The sequence below is a fragment of the Periplaneta americana genome, chromosome 12 (assembly GCF_040183065.1).
Source record: "Periplaneta americana isolate PAMFEO1 chromosome 12, P.americana_PAMFEO1_priV1, whole genome shotgun sequence".
Taxonomy (NCBI): Eukaryota; Metazoa; Arthropoda; class Insecta; order Blattodea; family Blattidae; genus Periplaneta; species Periplaneta americana.
In genome coordinates, this window is record NC_091128.1 from 64,275,353 (window position 1) to 64,299,321 (window position 23,969).

Below are 23,969 nucleotides of genomic sequence, written 5' to 3' on the forward strand. Positions count from 1 at the left end.
AAAAGAAATACGTTTCCTAATTTTATTATTGACATCCGATATTTTTATTGCCAGACGTAGTCATTGGTTACACAGAGTAAGCCTAAAACTTACAACATAACAATATTTGAGAACAAATTATACTTTATAAACAAAAAAATACAACAAATGTTCTTCATAAAACTAATAACTCCTCTATAAAACAGTCCGTCTTTTAGTATATGACTATGAGACCAATTTTATTCGGGAGGATATTAAACACAGAATAAATATGGGAAATGCCTGTTATTATTCGGTTGAGAAGCTTTTGTCATCTAGTCTGCTGTGAAAAAAACTGAAAGTTAGAATTTATAAAACAGTTATATTACCGGTACCGATTGTTCTTTATGGTTGTGAAACTTGGACTCTCACTTTGAGAGAGGAACATAGGTTAAGGGTGTTTGAGAATAAGGTGCTTAGGAAAATATTTGGGGCTAACAGGGATGAAGTTACAGGCGAATGGAGAAAGTTACACAACACACAACTACACACATTGTATTCTTCACCTGACATGATTAGGAATATTAAATCCAGATGTTTGAGATGGGCAGGGCATGTAGCACGTATGGGCGAATCCAGAAATGCATATAGAGTGTTAGTTGGGAGGCCGGAGGGAAAAAGGCCTTTGGGGGGCCGAGGCGTAGATGGGAAGATAATATTAAAATGGATTTGAGGGAGGTGGAATATAATGATAGAGACTGGATTAATCTTGCTCAGGATAGGGACCAATGACGGGTTTATGTGAGGGCGGCAATGAACCTCCGGGTTCCTAAAAAGCCAGTAAGTAAGTACGTAGGTAAGTAATAACTAATTTCATTTATGTATTAAATTGGTATCAAAAGTTTACAGAATTAAAATTACTTAGTGTCAAAGTTGAAGATTGTAAATACATATTATATTACTTTCGACTTAATTTAATTGATAATGTAACTTAATAAAATATCTATGTACGTAACATACAAACTTGATCACAGAATTACTATTTAACTTACATCACTCTGAATTAGAACACAAAGATAAAATATAAAATTTACTGTAGTTGCAAGACAACAATAAGTAACTTTGATCTAACCGAAGAAAAATTGAAACAGCATTTTTTTTTTCAATTTAATAAATACATCTACAGTATGGCTACTTACAGTCATTGCATTCAATGAGGACTCGAGATCTCATATATGAATATATGCATATGACAAACTTTAACAGTATTCATAAGCTGTTGTCGAAAATGGCCAGAAAGTCATTTAAATATGCGCTCCTGCGTACGTGACTTGTATGTCTTAAAATGCAGGTAGTAGGCTATTGATGATATGAATGAGAAGAGTTCGGCCTCCATCGTGGAGCGTGTCCCGGCATAGCTCTGTTGGAAAGAGCGCTCATGCGCGCAGAGCTGAGAGGTCCCGGGTTCGATTCCCGGTGCCGGAACGAATTTTTCTCAGTTTAATAGGTACATCTACAGGATGGCTGCTTATAGTCATTGTATTCAATGAGGACGACGAGACCTCATATATAAGGTCTCGCAAGCAGAGAATACCGACGGAAAGAATGCGAATCAAACAATGCGATAAGAAAGAGCGGGCGACAGGAAAGGTCACGAGACAGCTTGAATGATATTCAAGAGTACAGTCGGAAGAGAAATGACATCGATAGAATCAGTCTTGCGTTGTGATAGTTACATTACGACTAGTTTGTTCCATTGCATGTGAATACGTGTCTTGTATCGCACGGTATTATTATTTCATTCGTAAACATATGTTGCGCGTTTAGTTAGCTTCGAATTTTTCTCCCTGCTACATTCTTTATTTCCACAGCGATGTCCTCATTTGTTCATCTTCTCGGAAGAGACAATACTTCTATTGGCCCGTACCTCTCGCCCCCTTGGCGTGCCTACATAGACGGGTCAAAACATACAGCAACGCAACCATTGCTTTTCGGTAATCGTTCCTTGCGCGAGCTATATATATATATATATATATATAGCTATATATATATATATATATATATATATATATATATATATATATATATATATATATATACAGGGTGATTCACGAGGATTTACCGTCCTTTACGGAGCTTATTTCCGAAGACATTCTGAGCAAAAAATGTCATATAAACATGGGTCCTACTCTCAATATTTACAGAGTTACGTTTCGTTATTGGAACGCATTGCTGTGAACGCGTGATCTTGGTCAGCGTGCAGTCAGTAGCCATTGCGAGCGCTACGGAAATCAAAGATAGCCGTATGCGGTTACGTAGAGCGGCGAGTGCCGTTCACAAACGTGCGACCAAGTGTATTCAAGCGGACGGCAACATTTTTTAAAATCTGTTTTAAACTCTCCAAGACTGTAAATTAGATGCAAAACTGAACTGCAAATAATTAAGTCGGTGGAAGTGATGTGATTTGTAATAATTGTTGTTATAAGTGCGTAAGAATAATGTAATTTTCTAGTTAAAAATATAAAAAGATGTCCGTACGAAGCAACTAAGGAGTTCACAGCAGATTTTTAGCTTCATAATACTTTCAAATTAAAGAAATGATACTTCTGAATGGTTCATTCTCTATTTGTATTACTATTTTATCTTCAAACCAAAGAAAAAAACGTATTTTACAAACAACTTTAAATTAGTGTAACTCTGAAAATATTGAAAATAGGAACTATGTTTATATGACATTTTGTGTTCAAAATGTCTTCAGAATCTCCGTAAAGGACGGTAAATCCTCGTGAATCACCTTGTATTTTAAACAGCAAAGTTGAGATATCCCATGCCTCTGGTTGGTACACACTCCATACAAGAAAGAAACATATATGCCCCATTATGTACTACGAACAAATTAAAGGTTTTCAAAGAATCAGAAAGAATGTAGTCAGAAATTGAACTAGTACGAGAATATCCTAAGAATTGAATATTACAGAAACAATAAGAGTAAAAAATTTTCACGTTCGTACTAAAGCCTAATACTGTAGAACTCCTGTTCTGAGAATAGAGATCTGGACTGAATACTTTCAGCCATAGCGTTAGAACTCATTTAAACCGACAGATTTAAATAAAAATAAATATTACTATATCTCACACATCGTGTCATTGTAATTGAAAAGGAAAATGTGTCTGTACGTGAAAATTTAATGGATCTCTCAGATTGTTACATCTAACTCCAGATCGTGCTACAAATATTAATTTTAAACTATAAATTACAAGTCGTGATCTTACACTAGTGGTTACAATAGCTATAAGAGGCAATTACTGGATAAAAGGTAATAGCAGGTGATTATGGACTTATTCGACCAGGTCATTCAGAAACAATGAAGCAAGCCTTCGCTGATCCCGTCCCCGCAGCTGAAGGAAGAAGAGAAAGGGAAAATTCAATACATGTTAATCTTAGATTGAAATAGCTTATTTTACTGAAACAGAACGCGTTCCCGAAAAACCAGAGCATGAAGACCAATTTTTACTAACTGAACAATTACTGTTGAATTCAGTAGTGAAATTTTGATAACATAGCAATGGAGGTCGTTCACACAAAGAAATTAGGCACGTGTATAATCTACTGAACTGTATAGAGTGCAGTAGATATCTATGATGGTACAAATCTGAAACTCTACAAAATTAAATCTATGTCAATAATCAAGTAATATGAAATATAGATTGTTTTCCCTTTGTACAGAGAATATATACTAATACCAGGACGAATAGAAGAAATAGTGTGCGCACTCTATGAGTTTACACGGATCCTCCGCAACGCGGCGCTGCTACGCTATGAGCGTGACTCGAAAGAAGTTCACAGTATTTGTTACGCTGAGTGTAGTCCTTTTAAAAGCAAATTTCTTCCATTTAACCCGGCTATTCGTAACTTAAGAAATACCTTTATAGTCCCTTATTCATAATTAATAGTCTTCTATCAGGTAATATTATTATGAACGTTCGTAACAGAAAACACAATGCGATCTGAAACATTGTGAAAGCAATTATAAGTTCAGTATTTAAGTAATTTTCTCGTAACAAGTTGCGAATTCAGGGACAGAAAACAAAACCTACAAAAGGTTAGTATATAAAGAGTAGAATGATATTTTACGTGTCTACAAATGAATTTACTCACCATGATTAGTTGCCTGCTTCAAATTGTAGTATAACTTGTATAAGAATTTTAGCCTATCACCTGGAGTAGCCTTTCTGCTAGCGTAAATAGCAATTGGTTGAATCCAATCTTGCATAATTGGCATAAACATAAATATTAATACATGATTTGCTAATTGTTTCTTTTGGTCATCAGTCGTGAGATCTCCGAAATCAACAAATTTGTCCACTTTAAGGGATTAATAATATTAAATTGAATTTCTTCTCTGAGTTTGACCTCATCGAATATTACCACTCAGTAACGTTTATTTTAATATATTTCATCATTTCGGTAAATTAGGGAAAATGTGAGGTTCCTGGTTGTAATTTTCAACGCACTCGCGGTATTTCTGTCTTATGACTTTTTATAATAAAACAGTCTGAATTTATAATCATATATTCAGAAAAATGCACGTCACAAATACGGTTATTTACCGAAAGCTGCCTATTTTTCCGCGTAATCGCTCTGGCCCATTTCCCAAACTCATCTTTTTCTTTGGGAGATGAACCCGGAACAAAACAGTACGGCATTTTTGTAATTATTTTGTAAACCACCGCACAAGATTCTTTTGTCACTGGTTAATTCAAAGCACAACAAATTGAAGACATCTACATAACTGTCAGCAACAAAGCATATCAACAGCCCCAAGCAACTTTCATCATTAAACGCGCGAGAAATATATTTTCGATGTATCTGACTTCAGACAACCGATAGATCATAGCGATCGAAGTGCCATTAGTTGTCAGGTCCGCCACCGACAATGGGAAAGCATAGAAGTGCGTACACTATTTATTCTATTCGTCCTGCTAACACCAATAATAATAATAATAATAATAATAATAATAATAATAATAATAATAATAATAATAATAATAATAATAATAATCCTTACTTACCTACGGCTTTTAAGTAACATGGAGGTTCATTGCCGCCCTCACATAAGCCCGCCATCGGTCCCTATCCTAAGCAAGATTAATCCAGTCCCCACCATCATATCCCACTTCCCTCAAATCCATTTTACGAGTAATATTATCCTCTCATCTACGTCTCGGCCACCCTAAAGGTCTTTACACCCTTAATTCAGAAGAAGAAGAACCGGTATCAATAGTTTTGTGATAACATGATGATAGCAGAAGTATTACAGAGGAGGCAATACTGCTCCAGTAACGTTCGATAACTGTACAAATTGTACTATCACGTTTAATTTGTCTAAGTTAACATTGTTTTTGTGGTCATTCATTTTAGTACGTTTTTCATTTTGTTTGTACAGCAACCAGACAACGTGTAGTATGGTCAACTTTCAGGCATATAAACAACATCGGTGAGTACGAGAAAAGAGTACGATCACAGTCTACTATATACAGTCGCGAAGCTTGAGGTGATTTTTTGCAAATCTCGTGATAAAGCTCTCCAAGCGGTTAGCAACTAGAAACAATAGACTGTCCACGGTCGACTTTGGACTGTGTCGTGTTTCCATCGAGTGCTAGCTCGTTGCGTATTTCACATTGATGCTTGTGAAATGTTCGTTATTGGTTGTAATGAAAATGTTAAAGGCTAAAATACAATAATTGGAATAATACTATTTTACTAGAGATGTAGAAAAATTAAGTTTGTTTTAATAAAATTTATTGATCACGTTTTATTTTCAATTCTGGTGGGATTATTATTGCTTAGGCCTACTTTTTTTTTTCAAAGGATATGTTTTTAATCATAGCTGTTAATTTTGTTGTTATTTTTATTTGTTACTTTACTAGAGACGTAGAAAAATCTGTTACAATAAAAATTATTGATCACGTTTTATTTCCAATTCTGGTGTGATTATTATTGCTTAACCTCATCCCACTTTAACTACGTAAGCCTACACTACAAGTACCGGTACACGTAAGTAACTCCATTAATTCATATTTCCATTATTATTGTTGTAAAGGGAAATGCAAATTAATATTTATTGGTTTCATAGTTAACTATCGCTATAATCTTGAATGAGTGAAGCGATTATAGTAAATTTTAGTTCGTTTTGCACAAACAAAAATAATATTAACCTATTTCTTGCAGGTATCTTTGAGTTTATGGTGGAATTTAATATACTTCATTAAAATAATAAATTAACTTTATGCATTTAATATTTCAATAATGGAAGGAAGGTGTTAATATTTCCAAAAGAACACAACGAAAGTGTAACATATTTTGTCGTCTACTAGGAGAGAGATCTGCGATGATGAGGCGATAGTAGCGATCCTAGTGGTGGGCAACTACACATGTTTGCATTTTTACTACATATTGAGCTTCGCGACTGTATATAGTAGACTGTGGTACGATCGTCAAAAAAAACTACTTCGTTCAAGAAGTTTATCGTAAAGACAAATTAATTTGTGCTATAAATATGTATGATATTCTACATACAAAGCATACAAAGAAGTAAAGCTGATGTCCTTCCATGTAAATGTACAAACATTTGTGAGGAGAGGGAATGAAAGAGGAGATAGTTTGGTTCGTAGTAACTCATGACGATGTCAGCTGGGAAGCGAAGCGGTGAGGACTCACGACTGGCTACAAGACGGACTGGCCAGACGTAGCTCCTGGCGGACATTGACCCGCAAGACGCTTCCTCTCCCATGCATTGCTTCTAGAGTGCAAAAGTGATTTAACGCGTTCATACACCTTTGCATAGTGCAAGGGGCTACAGAGCTGTTTGCATGTAGCCTATCTATCTGCTGCAAAGAGGACTAGATAACTGCAGTATTTCTTTGCCATGGATGAGATGTGTTTCGACGCCGACGATTTCAATCAGAGCTGTGGTAACTTACATTTAGCTGATGAACAATTATTATTATTGACTTATCGTCATTTACTGCAAACAATTGGATCCTTCTCGCACTTTCTATTGCCGCTAAATAGCGGATGTACTAGCAATGCGTTCAATAAAACATAGACCCGCGCGCACATTTTTTCGCTCTCCAATGTGCAGTTGTACGGTTCTGTTAAAAAAAAAAAAAGTAAATCCGTGGCATTACAGCCCATGAAGGCTCAAGACCGACCAGCCTACTGCTGGTCTCACGATGCCGAACCAGAGGTGGACGATCATCCAACCAGAATGGAGGTATCGTGTGGTTAGCACGATGATCCCCCCAGCCATTATAGCTGGTTTTCGAAACCGGATTTCCGCTACCTATCGTAGCTCCCCAAGAGCATCACGATGCTGGGTGGGCACCGGTCCCGTACACTGGCCGAAATTTCATGAGAAAATTTCTTCCCCCATGAGGACTCGAACCAGCGCGCATTCCGTAACGCGAGTCCTAGGCAGGATGCCTTAGACCACGACGCCACGGCGCGGGACACGGTTCTCTTCAATGGCCCTTATTTTTACACATTTCACATTCCCCTATAATTTTTTGAGCGCTAACAAGACGGTGGTTAAACAACAAGGGTAACTTTTCTCGTTACACAATATCGCATACTTTTCTGATTTTCCAAAAGAGCGACATATTGTCAGGATGACAACCAATGGCGCTTTCATTTCTCACTTCACTTTACATATATTTTCTGAGACGCAATAGGTTTCAGTATGACTTCTGAATCATGTCACAACCAATACATTTCTTAATTTTTCCTTTTCCTTGCCTCCACATTTTCGTGGACCTTCTTAATAATGACAACCAATGGAAACTTCTTCCTGAGGCTCTGCCATACTCACTACCAGAGAGGCTACCAAATTGATTAAGTCCCTAATCGGCATAACAAATTGTTTCCAACTGCACCTTCACCACATCGCATTTTTAGAACAGCGGTAAAATAGCCAACAGATAACTTCTCCATTTTTGCCTTGCGTAGCTCCGAATCGTTGGATTTAGTTCTACGTACGTACATGCATACATACACCACAGTGAGATAAAAGAGCATTCTATGGCGCCAAAAAGAAAAAAACGTTTTCTGGAATGGTAGTTATAATAAATTATTTATTCAAACTTCAAAGGATAAAGCAACTTTAGTTAACATCTAGCGTGCTGATAACCTTATAAAAAGAGATTATGGGCTCCATTTTCGGTGTCTGTGTTAAGAATTTTATCTCATTCCACTGATTATTGTCTACCATTTGTATTGTATAAAATTTCACTTCAACTATTCAAGAAAACACCTTCTAAATTAAAATAAAAATCAAACGAATTAATTCTAAAATGGTAATTATAAAAAATTATATCAATAAACCGATTTCAAGTACCGGTACTTATTTATTTTATCCAGAAAGAGTAGGAAGTAATTCTACTTCACTTCCACATTACACTGGCGTCTCGTCATAGTTTAATGTCGTCTGGCCGCGAAACCAGGTGGCCCGGGTTCAATTCCCGGTCAGAACAAGTTACCTGGTTGAGGTTTTTTCCGGGGTTTTTCCTCAACCCAATATGAGCAAATGCTGGGTAACTTTCGGTGCTAGACCCCGGACTCATTTCATCGGCATTATCACTTTCATCTCATTCAGACGCTAAATAACCTAAGATGTTGATAAAGCGTCGTAAAATAATCTACTAAAATAAAATAAAAAATAGTTTAATGTCTAGTGCAGGCGCGTGCATTGGAAGCAGATACTACAGATACTAAATTGTTTTTTATATTTTATGCAGTAGAGTAGCAACCTTTACTGAAAAAATATTATTATGTAAGTACAAATATGAAGAAATAAATTACTTGTTTTCATAACTTCATTGTGCCTAAACTAACACAGAAATAGTGAATTTCTCAACGTTAAAATATTGCCTGTAATCAGGGTCCATATGAAAAAAAATATGAGCTTGCGGCACATGGAACATTTTGATTATATTACTACTAATTTTCATAATTAAAATAAACAAATAAAATTAACTTCGAAACTATCAGTCCAACTGAGATGAAAATTTGCACACATATTACTGTTAATGCATCTAACAAACGGTTAAAAATTTAAATAAGTGAATAAAAGAAAATCCACAAACGATTACGGAAAACACGGAAATTTTACTTGAAGCAAGTAAAACGATAGGTTTGGAAGTAAATCCCGAAAAGACAAAGTATATGATTATGTCTCGTGACCAGAATATTATACGAAATGGAAATATAAAAATTGGAGATTTATCCTTCGAAGAGATGGAAAAATTCAAATATCTTGGAGCAACAGTAACAAATATAAATGACACTCGGGAGGAAATTAAACGCAGAATAAATATGGGAAATGCGTGTTATTATTCGATTGAGAAGCTTTGTCATCTAGTCTGCTGTCAAAAAAATCTGAAAGTTAGAATTTATAAAACAGTTATATTACCGGTTGTTCTGTATGGTTGTGAAACTTGGACTCCTACTTCGAAAGAGGAACAGAGATTAAGGGTGTTTGAGAATAAGGACTAAGAGGGATGAAGTTACAGGAGAATGGAGAAAGTTACACAACGCAAAACGTCACGCAATGTATTCTTCACCTGACATAATTAGGAACATTAAATCTAGACATTTGAGATGGGCAGGGCATGTAGCACGTATGGGCGAATCCGGGAATGCATATACAGTCTTACTAATAAAAACTCTATATACAGACGTTTAACTCTCATATATTTATACAATGAGTAGCTCTTTATAAGTCGTGTGTAAATTCCTTACTAATAATCACTACATACGTCGTGTATAACAGTATAACTGTTACACAGCTACGTCATAGTTTCGTCATTACTTCATTACGAAAGGTAATAGAATATCTGAGATTCTCTATTGCATCCGGTAGAGCGCTCTAGTGTGCCGTGTTAAGAATCGATAGTACAACTGGCTCTGATCGATTACCACATTATATTTTGGTCAAAGAGAACAAGCTACAGCAATAATATTCTACTTATTCTGTGCTCTTTGGTATGTTCCTCTGTGGTTACAAGGCATCCATCATCATAAAATGACAGTCGAACGAACAGCTGTTAGAGGGGCGGCCATTTTTTCTCTAAATACAACGCTTAAACAAGGGGTTTCGTATATATAACTACTGCAAAGCAATTCCCATTGTATAGTTACAGATTGTTTATACATCCATCGCTTATGCATGGTTTATTAGTAACGTTTTCTGTCTCAACTCTGTATAAGTCTAGTATAAAAACTATACACGGTTTATTAGTAAGACCGATAGAGTGTTAGTTGAGAGAGTGTTAGTTGGGAGGATAATATTAAAATGGATTTGAGGGAGATGGGATATGATAATAGAGAGTGGAATAATCTTGCACAGGATAGGGACCGATAGCGGGCTTATGTGAGGGCGACAATGAACCTTCGGGTTCCTTAAAAGCCATTTGTAAGTCGAATTAAAAATTTCAAACCTTACTCTAGTGTCCCTTAAATCGACGCACAAGTTACTTGCCAAGTAGGAATCGCTAAAAGTAGGATTGAACCATTGACGATTGGTTGCAATGAGAGAACGAAGAGGTTATAAACAGAGAAGTCGCTACAACCAGGACCTACAACGTTCTTCTAGCGACAGAGGCAGGAGTGAAAGTGGGCAGCTGGGGGGCGACGGCTACACCTATCGCACTCTCCGTCTCTTTCTACTCTCCCTCTCTCTCTCTCTCTCCTTTTCACCACTACAGCTAAGGGTATGATTTTTGTATTTATTTTATTGCGTTATTTTACGACTCTGTATCAACATCTCAGGCTTTTTAGCGTCTGAATGAAACGAAGGTGATAATGCCGGTGAATGAGTCCGGGGTCCAGCACCAAAAGTTACTCAGGATTTGATCGTATTGGATTGAGGGAAAACCCCGAAAAAAACTTCAACTAGGTAACTTGCTCCGACCGGGATTCGAACCCGGGCCACCTGGTTTCGCGGCCAGACGCGCTGACCGTTACTCCACAGATGTGGACGGTGTGATTTCGTAGTGATTAGTTTACCTCTATTTCGATGCTTATATTATATTGATTCCGGTGTATATTTCGTGCAAATATGAAGATTCTTGTTGTTGTTGTTTAGTCAACTGTCCGAAGACAGGTCTGAACCTCACAAGTGATACCAAGAAGGCGCCACTTATGAGGCAAATAGGCCAGGAGATAATAGGGTAGAGAGGCCAGTTCCTTTCCGCCTCCAATGCATACATCGCCGATTGGCTACATATTACACTAGTCAGACTTCAGATGCATACAAACAATTGTTCTTCCTCTGACACATCATCAAGTGAGATGTACTGCCTGATAATAGATGTACAGTTCCCCAAAAAGGGAATGAGACGGTGGAATATTCTTAAGTCTCAGATGCAAGACACTGCGCATGATCGGAGACTAGAGCAATGATACACAAGATAACGAATATTTGATTTACTTAAATTCAGGCTATTTGGTTTGTTGCTAGCATCGTTTCGAAATTCACTTCAAAAACTGCAAAAAATATGGTAATATGACGTAAATAATAGATGAATTTATATATAAATTGTGTAGTTAAATCGACATTTGAATCTTCATGACTAGATCGACACTCCGCGCAGAAAAGAAAGCTTTTGTGTCATCTCAATAGCTCAGACGCCAAGATTTCTGCATAGAGAGCAAAAGAGAGCGTGTTCCATTTTTAGTCTATACGAATGATTTTTTTTTGTGTCTGATTAACGTTGAAATAGAGTTTTACAGAGTCCTGAGATTAGTGTTAATGACCAAAGACAACACAAAATTACAAATATTAATATTACAAACCTTACTCTAATGAATACTTTTATTACACTACTGTTTGTGAAAAGTGCTACACCCAGAAAGAACGGCCCGAACGACTCCACACTCAGAAGATGAGTAGAATAGTGTACCACCAATAATTGATTAAGTTTCGAGAGAGATGGCGTACACATAGGCCCAACAGTGACGTCTCTTGTGTCACCAGCAAGGTCAGTGTTATGACTTGGTCGGTCAGTCAGTGCAGAGCTTCCAAACGAAGTGGAGACGTGAAAGCTACAGGTATGCTTCGTCGACGTGGAAGGGCGCAATATCAGCACTTGAGTAAGTTCGAACGGGGCAAAATGGTTGATCTCCGAGAAGCAGGTCTGTCATACCGTGACATTTCGGCTTGTACAGGGCATGCCGCTACGACAGTGATGCGTTTGTGGAACCAGTGGATAAGGATCACAATAAAGACAAATAATAAACTAACGTGTTTGAAATGATCGGCCTGTTTGTCCTATGTAGAAGTTACAAAGAACACAGCACAACCATAACAAAACTACAAAACACTTCCACATATGCAGAACACATCGCAAATACTAACCACACCTACAGAGACATAAACACAGACATGGAAATTCTACATATTCAACCAAAAAACCAGAAACTAAACACACTAGTATAATACGAATATAGGCTATATATACACAAGGACACATCCAAATGAAATTCTCAACACAAATCAGTTTCAGAACACACACACTCTTTGACTCCACATTACACTACACAAACACACCCCCACAGGAAACACAAACAGAAGGCGCCAAGACAAGCACCAACCAGTTCTGAAGATTTCCCATAACATGCTGATACATGTTAACCAGGTACGGTAAAATTTAACACGAGAAAGACATAATTCATATTCCGAAGTGATATAATGTTAAAAGTAGTGTAATTAAGATGTATCATCAAATATATCGTTAATATTGATTCAATTTGAGGTTTGGAATTGAACGGGTTACATCAGCTGCCAGTTTATGTGTATGACGTGGATATGTTGGGAGAAAATCCACAAACTATTAGGGGAAAAAACAGAAATTTTACTTGAATCAAGTAAAGAAATAGGTATAGAATTAAATTCCAAAAAGGTAAAATATATGATTATGTCTCGTGACCAGAACATGGTACGAAATGGAAATACAAAATTTAGAAATTTTCCTTTGAAGAGGTGCAAAAATTTAAATATCTCGGAGCAACAGTAACAAATATAATGACACTTGGGAGGAAATTAAAGCAGAATAAATATGGGAAATGCCTGTTATTATTCGGTTGAGAAACTTTTGTCATCCACTCTGCTGTAAAAAATCTGAAAGTTAGAATTTATAAAACAGTTATATTACCGGTTGTTCTTTATGGTTGTGAAACTTGGAATCTCACTTTGAGAGCGGAACAGAGATTAAGGGTGTTTGAGAATAAAGTGCTTAGGAAAATATTTGGGGCTAAGAGGGATAAAGTTACAGGAGAATGGAAAAAGTTACACAATCCAGAACTGCACGCATTGTATTCTTCACCTTACATAATTAGAAACATTAAATCCTGAAGTTTGAGATGGGCAGAGCATGTATCACGTACGAGCGAATCCAAAAAAAGCATATAGAGTGTTAGTTGGGAGGTCTGAGGGAAAAAAGACCTTTGGAGAGGCCGAGACGTAGATGGGTGGTTAATATTAAAATAGATTTGAGGGAAGTGAGATGTGATGGTAGGGAATGGATTAATCTTACTCGGGATATGGACCGATGTCGTGCTTATGTGAGGACGGCAATGAACCTTTGGGTTCTCTAAAAGTCATCTGTAAGTAGGCCTAAGTAAGTCTTGATTCAATTTTGAAAAGTATAACAAATATCACTACTCATATTCACTTAATATCAACCCAAAAATCTATCCTACCCATCATTCCATTAACGACTTTGAAGGGGTCCGCGAAAATATTAAATTTTGGAAATTAAGTCCGCAGTGCTAATACTTTTGAGAACGACTGCAGTAAATGATTGCTGTATGTTATTCCAGAAGACAGACCGTTAAAGAAAGGGACAAGAAAATCAAGTCCTAAATTCGCCCAACCCACGTACGGATTCCCCGTTAAATTTAAGAAAAGCAGAACGTGCGGCGAGAGTTGCTCTGCAGCTTCTTGGTTTGCTTTGACCCTGACATATGAGGGGGCGATTTGGCAAGCATCTGACTCGCATTTTGACCTTCCACAACTCACGTCAAGTAACAGTACAATTTATAATTGAAATATATTAAGGAGTCTTTCATTACTTTGCATCACAAGCTCATGAACATAACACAATACATTTAAATATACTCGTACACACCACATCATATTTAACGTAGACTAAATAAGGGACTGCTTTTAATGAGGGAGCACAAAGTCTTGCAAAGTATTCTAGAATTACTGCAGTAATATGAGGAGTAAACGTGAGGACGATTTTAATAATACATATGAGTAAAATACAAATGGAAGCAATATAATAATAATACAGGGACATCATTTTATTTTTACTTCAACTTTTATTGTACCAGATTTTTTGAATGTACTTCACTCCCACCCCTTCTACTAACGAAGTTCCAACCCAACTGTCGTCCATATAGAACCAAGGCCGCAGTACTGAGTTAGTGATTATAGTACGTTTCAGAAATATGTTCGCGTTTTCCAGTGACGAAAATTTCCAATATTGAATCATATTTTCGCACAGGTACTGTCGTCCGTTTGCATCCCGATTTCCCCCACTGTTTCTGCTCGCTCCACTGTAAAAACTAGTGGCTGGGCTTTCTTAACTCTTTTCTGAAAACATTAATTTCTGTTAGGAATTAATTGGACGTCTACGTAATATTATGCAACTGTTCAAAATAACTTAAATAAAAGGCCCTCGTTATGTAATTAACTATCACGTGATTCCCCCCCCCTTTTCTATGATCCTGCGACATAACCACTTGGACGGACAGTAGATAGCATGTCTGAGTAATTTTATCTGTGCGGGTCGGGCAGAAGTGAAGATTGAATTTACAGTACGTAAGGTACTCTTTTATAGAGTAGATACAGAATTACTTCAACATGAGTTACTAAGTATGAAGGACGAAACTGGTAATTGGAATTAGATGCAATAGTCTATAGTGCTTTAATAGGCACAAAAGAATTGAAGCCTGTATCGAAATGAACATTTTGAAAAATGTGTTTAAATATCCATATTATGATTGTTTTTCATTTTAACTTCATTCTCTATATCGTACGCTAATGTGCTGTACATAGTATAATATACACTGCATAATGAATAGTTCGCATGGATATCTCAGTTCGTGAGTAAAAACACTTATTGTTAATACTGTACTGTATTCTGATTAAACAAAACCTAATGAAAATTATCACACTCAAAATCGCGATATTTCCTACTTTACGTAAATGGATGAACTACTTTTCTTCCCTCCTGTACCTAGTAAAGTGATTTGTTTGTATTTTACGCCAGTATCATCGAACTCCAGTCGTGGAAGGAGGTAGCAAACAGCGTTGATCCAAAGGTATAGACAGGTTAATATTAAAAATGTTAGTAAAAATGAAATGAAGGCCCTGTAGGTATCACCTATTATTATTATTATTATTATTATTATTATTATTATTATTATTATATTGCTTCCATTTGTCTTTTACTCATATAATAATAATAATAATAATAATAATAATAATAATAATAATACAAAGAGAAGTTTTGAATCAATATTTTGTAGGATAATATTCCTTACTAAAGATTTTTTTTGATCCTACAGAATATATCTGTTTTGGTAACATTTGTATGAGGAGAAAAATTCGCTCCGGCGCCGAGGATCGAACCCGGGTCCTTGGTCCTCAGTACCAAGCGCTCTCACCATTGAGCTACACCGAAGTCCAATCCACAGCACCCGATCGAACCCCCCTCCTCCAGTGTTTTTACCTTTGTGGTCTGACTCTAAGTTGGGCATGTATGTTGACATTTTATTAAGTCAACTGCCATTATACAAGGAGCGCATTCAGTTGAGTGACTTGGTGGCCGGGATTCCACAGGAATCTGTACAGAAATATGCCTGTTGCTAGAAGAATTTACTACAGATCTTTTTTTTTTTGTCCTACAGAATATATCTGTTATGGTAACAATTAATATTAGAGGAGAAAATGGCAGTTGACTTAATAAAATGTCAACATACATGCCCAACTTGGAGTCAGACTACAAAAGGGAAAAACACTGGAGGAGGGGAATTCGATCCGGTGCTGTGGATTGGACTTCGGCGTAGCTCAATGGTGCGAGCGCTTGGCACTTAGAACCAAGGACCCGGGTTCGATCCCCGGAGCTGGAGCGAATTTTTCTCCTCTAATATTTATAATACGCGTTAGTTTAAATCCAATTTTATGATGCATTTTTTGGTGTTATGCGTAGAACTTCAAAAAATGAGTTTTTATACTACCAGACCTCTCAGTCCAAATTCTTCTATTGATAGTTGCTCAATAACAGGCCTGGGCGCTATTAACTCAATTGAGGCACATTCCCCGACTGAGACGAGTACATAGGAAGTAAATATTGCTCAGTAACAGATGGTATAAGGCTTTTACGAACTTTCGGCTCTCACTGATCGCCTGAAATCCATCACTGATGCACAATGGCTAACGTGTGTTTGTTTATATGGCTGTGTAAGCGAAAAGGATATGAGGGGGGGGGGGGTTTCTGAGTTCCGTTTCGCTTCCCCGTTGTGCCCAGGGCTGCTCTATAGTAACCTCGCGCGCTACCATCTGTCGTTCTGATCGCAAAAGCCAACGAATTCAACAAAATTACTGCGTAGACGTATACAGGGTGATTCACGAGGATTTACCGTCCTTTACGGAGCTTATTTCCGAAGACATTCTGAGCAAAAAAATGTCATATAAACATGGGTCCTATTCTCGATATTTACAGAGTTACGTTTCGTTATTGGAACGCACTGCTGTGAACGCGTGATCTTGGTCAGCGTGCAGTCAGCAGCCAGCGCGAGCGCTACGGAAATCAAAGAGAGCCGTATGCATTTACGTAGAGCGACGAGTGCCGTTCACAAGCGTGCGGCCAAGTGTAAATTAGGATGCAAAATTGAACTGCAAATAATTAAGTCGGTGGAAGTGGTGTGATATGTAAAAATTGTTGTGATAAGTGCATAAGAATAATGTAATTTTGTAGTTAAAAATAGAAAAAGACGTTTGTACGAAGCAACTAAGGAGTTCACAGCACATTTTCAGTTTCATAATAATTAAAGAAATGATACTTCTGAATGGTTTATTCTCTATTTGTATTATTCTTTTACCTTCAGACTAAAGAAAAAATGTATTTTACAAACAACTTTAAATTAGTGTAACTCTGAAAATATTGAGAATAGGAACTATATTTATATGACATTTTTTGCTCAAAATGTTTTCAGAAATAAGCTCCGTAAATGACAGTAAATCCTCGTGCATCACCCAGTATAAACATGTCGTGAAAATGTGGTACAATTTTCATCACTGAATCTTCATATAAGACAACCACCAAGGGATTTTCGTGGATAAAATATCGCAAGAATAACTTACTATATGTGGTATTAGCAGTTCATCAGCGACGCCGAATCGGCCATCTTTATTCAATTTCAGTGACGAAACGTAATTTAATGTCAGTGGCATATTATTGGCAAAAATAATTATCAACAGTAATCTCACTAGAGGTTTTGATTTATCTAGATAAAATCAAAACTCGAGTGGGATTTAATTGACTATTACACGATTAGAAGAATATATATAAAGATTAGAAGTAACGAAGTACTCCAATAAAATAAAATATTAACTTACGAAAATACAAACCTGTCTTCAAATTTGTACCATCTCAACATTATAAATATTACGCTAGTAGATGGCAGTAGTATGTTATATTAGCTGTTTTCTTATCAGTTGTGCCAACTATGGAATCTTCATTGAACTATAGACGGTTACTGGTCAAGAAGGCTTTGTTGATTCAGTTTCATTTTTATTAAAACAGTTGCATTCCACTTCAATTATCCGGATCCCAGTAATCAACGTCATTTGACAGATGATTTTCAATAAATCTTAGTATTAAACAATCTCTGATACGTGACTATTCATAATGTCATATAGCAGAAGCTGTAACATAACCTAAATAATATAAACGAGTGTTAGAAAAGTTTTAATTAGGGATGATGAAATAAACAAGAAACATTTTAATTAACGATGATGGAATAAAAAATAAACAAGAATAATTTTAAAAGAAACAATTATTGAAAATAGGTACAATTTTCAAATTTGAATGTTTTAGTGGTTGGTGATTCAGTTGATGTTATATTGGACGTGTGCGTAAAAGAAGTGAACTCTTTGATGTATATGGTGTATCCCTCAACTTATTCAGGATTTCCGAATGGTGCTCCTCATTTATTTGTAAACAGGGTTTCAGGGAAGATGCATAGCTATGACCAGTGATCTTTATTAATTCTTGATCTTGAATGCCAATGTGAGTCATATTTGAAAGTGCTGTGCATTGACTGGAGTGGTTTGTAATTTTTTTTTTTCTTTTTGACGTCCAGACCAGTGCAGTTTAAAATGTTGGCAAACAAAGAAACAAATGCTAGGGTAGTGATAAAAATAAACAAATGCTAGGGACGCGATAAAATTAAACAAATGCTAGGGGCACGATAAAATTGTGCGATAAGCAGCCATGATTGGTTGAAAGACGTCCTTTCGTACCGTTTTATTTGGTCAAAAGTAGTGTGACGTAGTAAAAGTGTAATAGTCAGTGTAACAGAGAAAACTGTCGGAAATTGGACACTACTTCAGTGCTAACATTAGACCAATATATCTGAGACAGTAAACTTGAAAATGCAACTTGCTTTGACACTGAGACCATTCTTTGTCAAAAGAATATTAAAATAATTTCGCATATTTCATTCACGATAACGCCACTGAGCATATCACCCACTATTCAAATGCCGCATTCAGTGGAAGTCTTATATTATGATCACATTCTTAATCGTGATTTTGGTTCTGTTCTCCAATTTGAATCTTTCTCATTTTTACCTGTAAGGTGAGATTAAAGAGATTATCAATATTTGCTACGAACTAAATTATCAGGAAGTAATTTATTGAACTCCCTCATTCAGGAATGAGAGATTACACCAATTCTAAGAAAGAAATAAAACAAATTCGATACACCTAAATAATTACCACATGCAACACTCATTATCAACCTCGAGGAAAGAGGAGATGTAAAACTCCCAAACAATTAAGAGACAAAATCCACTTGGAGACCAAGACAGATCTAGTCCCATACTCAAAGAATATGATGATGATGATGATGATGGTGGTGATGATGATTTTTTATTTTTTATTTTAGTTGGTTATTTAACGACGCTGTATCAACTACCAGGTTATTTAGCGTCGATGAGATTGATGATAGCGAGATGATATTTGGCGAGATGAGGCCGAGGATTCGCCATAGATTACCTTGCATTCACATTACGGTTGGGGAAAACCTCGGAGAAAACCCAACCAGGTAATCAGCCCAAGCGGGGATCGAACCCGCGCCCGAACGCAACTTCAGACCGGCAGGCAAGCACCTTAACTGACTGAGCAACGCCGGTGGCTTTGGTGATGATGATGATGATGTACAGGTAAATATCACAAAATGTGAAGCACGCACACAGAATATCAAGCTCGTACTGTTTAATATTGTTACAAATGCGTTTTTGAATTCTAACACGAAAGAGAAGTGCATTTGCCAAAAACTGGTCTTCACGACTGTACGTATTATAATGTCATGAGGGGAGGCGGTGGCAGCCAAGAGCGATTGCTGTTAAAAATCCGGTGTGTACATCCATTCACAATTTCATTATACACACAGAAGTTTAGAGTATACGTTGAAGACCTACGAGATATTCAGATGTGTACATCAAAGTACCTCTTTGACAAGTCACAATGTGAACCAGATAGGCCCACGTCTTCAGCTGACATAGTAGTTTCCTTTAAGTGGAAAAGAGCTGTGGGTAGTGCATCAGCGGGAGAAGAAATCAGGAAGTAACGCTAACAATAAGTATCTCTGGATTTACAACCCACGCTCTTTACGGTACAGTAAGGATGACTGTGGTGTTCACAGCTATTGAATTGTGCCATCAGGCTTAAAAGATTCTTACGGGGGTAGTGACCCCGTAAAGTTACTGGTGTTGACTGGAATGGAAAGTTCAACAAATTAGAACTCGGCTATTCAGATGGGTTGTAGCAACTGGACACGTGAACAATAGTTTGAAGAGTATGTGTGTGCGTGTGTGCGTGTATGTATGTATGTATGTATGTATGTATGTATGTATGTATGTATGTATGTATGTATGTATGTACAGGGACATCATTTTATTTTTATTTCAATTTTTATTGTACCTGAGTTTTTTAATGTACTTCACTCCCACCCCCTCTACTAGTGCACTTCCAACTGTTCTCCTCACAGAACCATGCGTATACAAAGTCGCCTTAAAGTCGTAGTAAACACAAACAGTATTGAGTTAGTGAGTATAGTACGTTCCAGAAATATGTTCGCGTTTTTCAGTGACGAAAGAGCTTTCAATATTGAATCATATTTTCGCACAGGTACTGGCGTCCGTTTGCCTACGTCGCATCCCGATTTCCCTTACCCGCAACTGTTTAAATTACTTAAATCAAAGTAATTAACTATCACGTGATTTCCCTCCTTTCTACGATCCTGCGACATAATCACTTGTATGGACAGTAGATAGTATGTCTGAGTAATGTTATCTGTGCGGGTCGGGCAGAAGTGAAGATTGAATTAGAGTACGTAAGGTACTCTTTCATATAATAGATATAGAATTATTTCAACATCAGTTATTAGTACGAAGGACGAAACTGGTAATTGGAATTAGATGCAATAGTCTATAATGCGATAATATGCACAAAAGAACTGAAGCCTGTATCTAAATGAACGGCCACCATTTTCAAAAATGTGTTTAAATATCCATATTATGATTATTTTTCAATTTAACTCCATTCTCTAAATTGTACGCTAATGTGCTGTAGACAGTATAATATACACTGCATAATGAATTCGTTCGCATGGATAGCTCAGTTCGTGAGTAAAAGCACTTATTGTTAATACCGTACTGTATTTTGATTAAACAAAAACCTAATGAAAATTATCAAATTAAAAATTACGATATTTCCTAGTTTACGTAAATGGATGAACTACTTTTCTTCCCTCCTATACCTAGTAAAGTGATTTGTTTGTATATTACGGCAGAATCATCGAACCTCAATCATGGAACGGGGTAGCAAACGGTGTTTCCGGCTCTGAACCATTAATCCAAAGGTATAGCCAGGTTAATATAAAAAATGTTAGTAAAATTAAAATGATGTTCCTGTATGTATGTATGTATGTATGTATGTATGTATGTATGTATGTATGTATGTATGTATGTATATATATATATATATGTGCGCACATGTGTACGTACAGATGTATGTATAAACACATTTGGCACTGTTTTATATCACTAATCCAAGTATCTACTGTTTCTTCATTTTGTCTGCGGTGTATCTTTTGGATGTATATCTATGTTACATCCGGATCATAGTAATTGATGAAGACATAATAGAATGGCAGTATGGAAAAGAAGAGTATCACATAAAAATCTGCTCCAAATATATCTTCTTACACGTAAATAATTCCTCTCGGGCTACGAGAATATGGAGAGGATAAAAACTGCGAAAGAAGTTTAGAAAAATCTACATATAATATAGCCTACACACTTAAAGTAAGATATTTCAAGAGGTCGATCAGTTACCTTCAAAAGAGTTCATAATTATTTGTTTAAAATGCCTCGCACAATTGAAACGTCCAGCGCGATCTGTTGAGGACCTTAGAAAGTTTCTGGAAGTCTTGATACTGTTATTCATCTAAGGAGGTACCTACAGTAAAGTTTCCATTGGTGGAATCGAGGCTGCAATGGAAAGTGGGACTTGATTTCACCTTTGCGTATCTTAACTACATCTAACTGAAGAATAAAGTTCAAAGCCTGCCAGGGAGATGGAGACACCGTAAACTCCAGCAGTAACGTTCAATCGGCCGGCGAGGCATAGAAGCGACGAAGACGTAGTTCAAACATGAAATGGAAGCATGAACTTGACTTCAACGCCAATACAGTATATACAGAATGAACCGTAAGTAATGCCATTAATTCTGGTCGGTGATTCCTTGAGTAAAGAACAACAAAAAAGTTAAATACCATTTTGATATATTTTGAATAGTATTCCAGAAAAACGTGTTTTTTTAAAACACATTATTACATTTTGCAACGCTGCAACCAGCAGGCAGTATGTTACACATTGAGTTGTGATGCTTTGAACAACCCTTTACCATGGCTTGTTGAAGGTCAATGCCATTGAAGGTCATTGCTTTTAAACTCTTAAAAAAAAAAAATACAGACTATATACAGTTTAATTGTTGTGTTTAAACTGTGCTAGAGAATGGAGAATGAACAGTATTCATTTCACGTTAAACAAAATCTTGCAAAATTTTAAATAAACTCTAAAACCTAAATTTAATTAAATATTCAGAGATAACAGACAATAAGACACGCTTATTTCAAACTGGAGTGAAAATATCAGGAAATATTTCTACACTCCCATTTCAATGGAATGTTCTAGAGATCGTAAACAATAATGATGGATATTTCACGTTATAAAAAGAAAATGTTAAAACATTTAAATCTCTAAAGGAAAAGAATAAAAATACGATATGCTTATTTTACGTTAAATATTAGTATTCCCCCCCCCCCCATATCGCTGTTATTTATACTCGCTTTAACATCTTTGGTCATATCGCGATTATGAAACAAGTTTATAATGTTATTGTTTACTATTTATGTTATGGAAAGAACGTACTTTATTCTGCAGGGCTCGGAAAAGTGACATAAGTCAGTTTTCACAAACCATTTTTGATAATTTATTGACGACTTACACTGGTTTATGTCGATTTGATTTTTTTTTATGTATGAATTATTGTAATGGGAGAAATACTTATGTATTTTTTTTTCCAAGCGAGCAGATGTTCCATAAGTTGTCAATAAATTATCAAAAAAAGGTTTGTGGAAACTGACTGATGTCACTTTTCCCAAGCACTGCAGAATTCATACTTTTATGAATGTAGTAATAATATTTCAAGCGCTATTCTTTTTTCTGCGACAGGATTATAAAACAATATTAATAAAGAAATAATATCAGATTTGTAATTATGTGTAGTTTGATATCATGACCTATGAAGAAAGAGGTTGCTGTGACTAATTCAGTATATTAAATATTATAGCAATGAAAAATTGTGTCATAATGTTAACTTCATGATACAATTAGTATTTGAGGAGAAAAATTCGCTCCGGTGTCGGGGATCGAATCCGGGTCCTTGGTTCTACGTACCAAGCGCTCTGGCCACTGATGTACGCCGAATTCAATCCACAGCATCGAATCGAACCTTCCTCCTTCAATGTTTCCCTTTGTGACCTGACTCCAAGTTAGGCATATATGTCCAATGTCAACTGCCATTATACTAGGAGCGCACTCAGCTGAGTAACTTGTTTGGCCGGGATTCAGCAGTTAACGTGCACAGTAATCTCTACAATTCGGCGTAGCTCAGTGGTCAGAGCGCTTGGTACGTAGAACCAAGGACCCGGGTTCGATCCCCGGCGTCTGAGCGAATTTTTCTCCTCAAATATTAATTGTCAATATTACAGATATTATTTTGTAGGTCAAATTAATAAAAAATCTATAATATTCATGATATAAGTTACGTATTCTTAATAGAAGTCCTAACATTTTAGTTGTCACGGTATAATATTTTTACGGCACTAGTTCGATAATAAAGCATATTATGCATGATTTTCACTAAGATAAAGACTGTTTTTGCACGATAGTGTGTTTTTTCGTCGTTTCAGCAAACGGCCGCCACTATTGGAAATTAATTTTGCTGAATTCAGAGTTGCCAACCTAGGTAAGTATGTTGAAATATTACAAATAACTGCTCTAGGGTAGCAATTAAAACTATTCCTAATCGCTCAAAAAAATACTGTACATTTCACGTTTGTGAAGTGCATTACAAAATATTGGAAATTG

General features: G+C 36.4%; 1 protein-coding gene across 1 annotated transcript in view; it reads right to left on the bottom strand.

Annotated features, from left to right (window-relative positions):
- Positions 1–23,969, bottom strand: part of RhoGEF64C (Rho guanine nucleotide exchange factor at 64C) — a 599,366-nt gene that overhangs the window by 242,218 nt on the left and 333,179 nt on the right. The gene's annotated exons all lie outside the window — the stretch shown is intronic.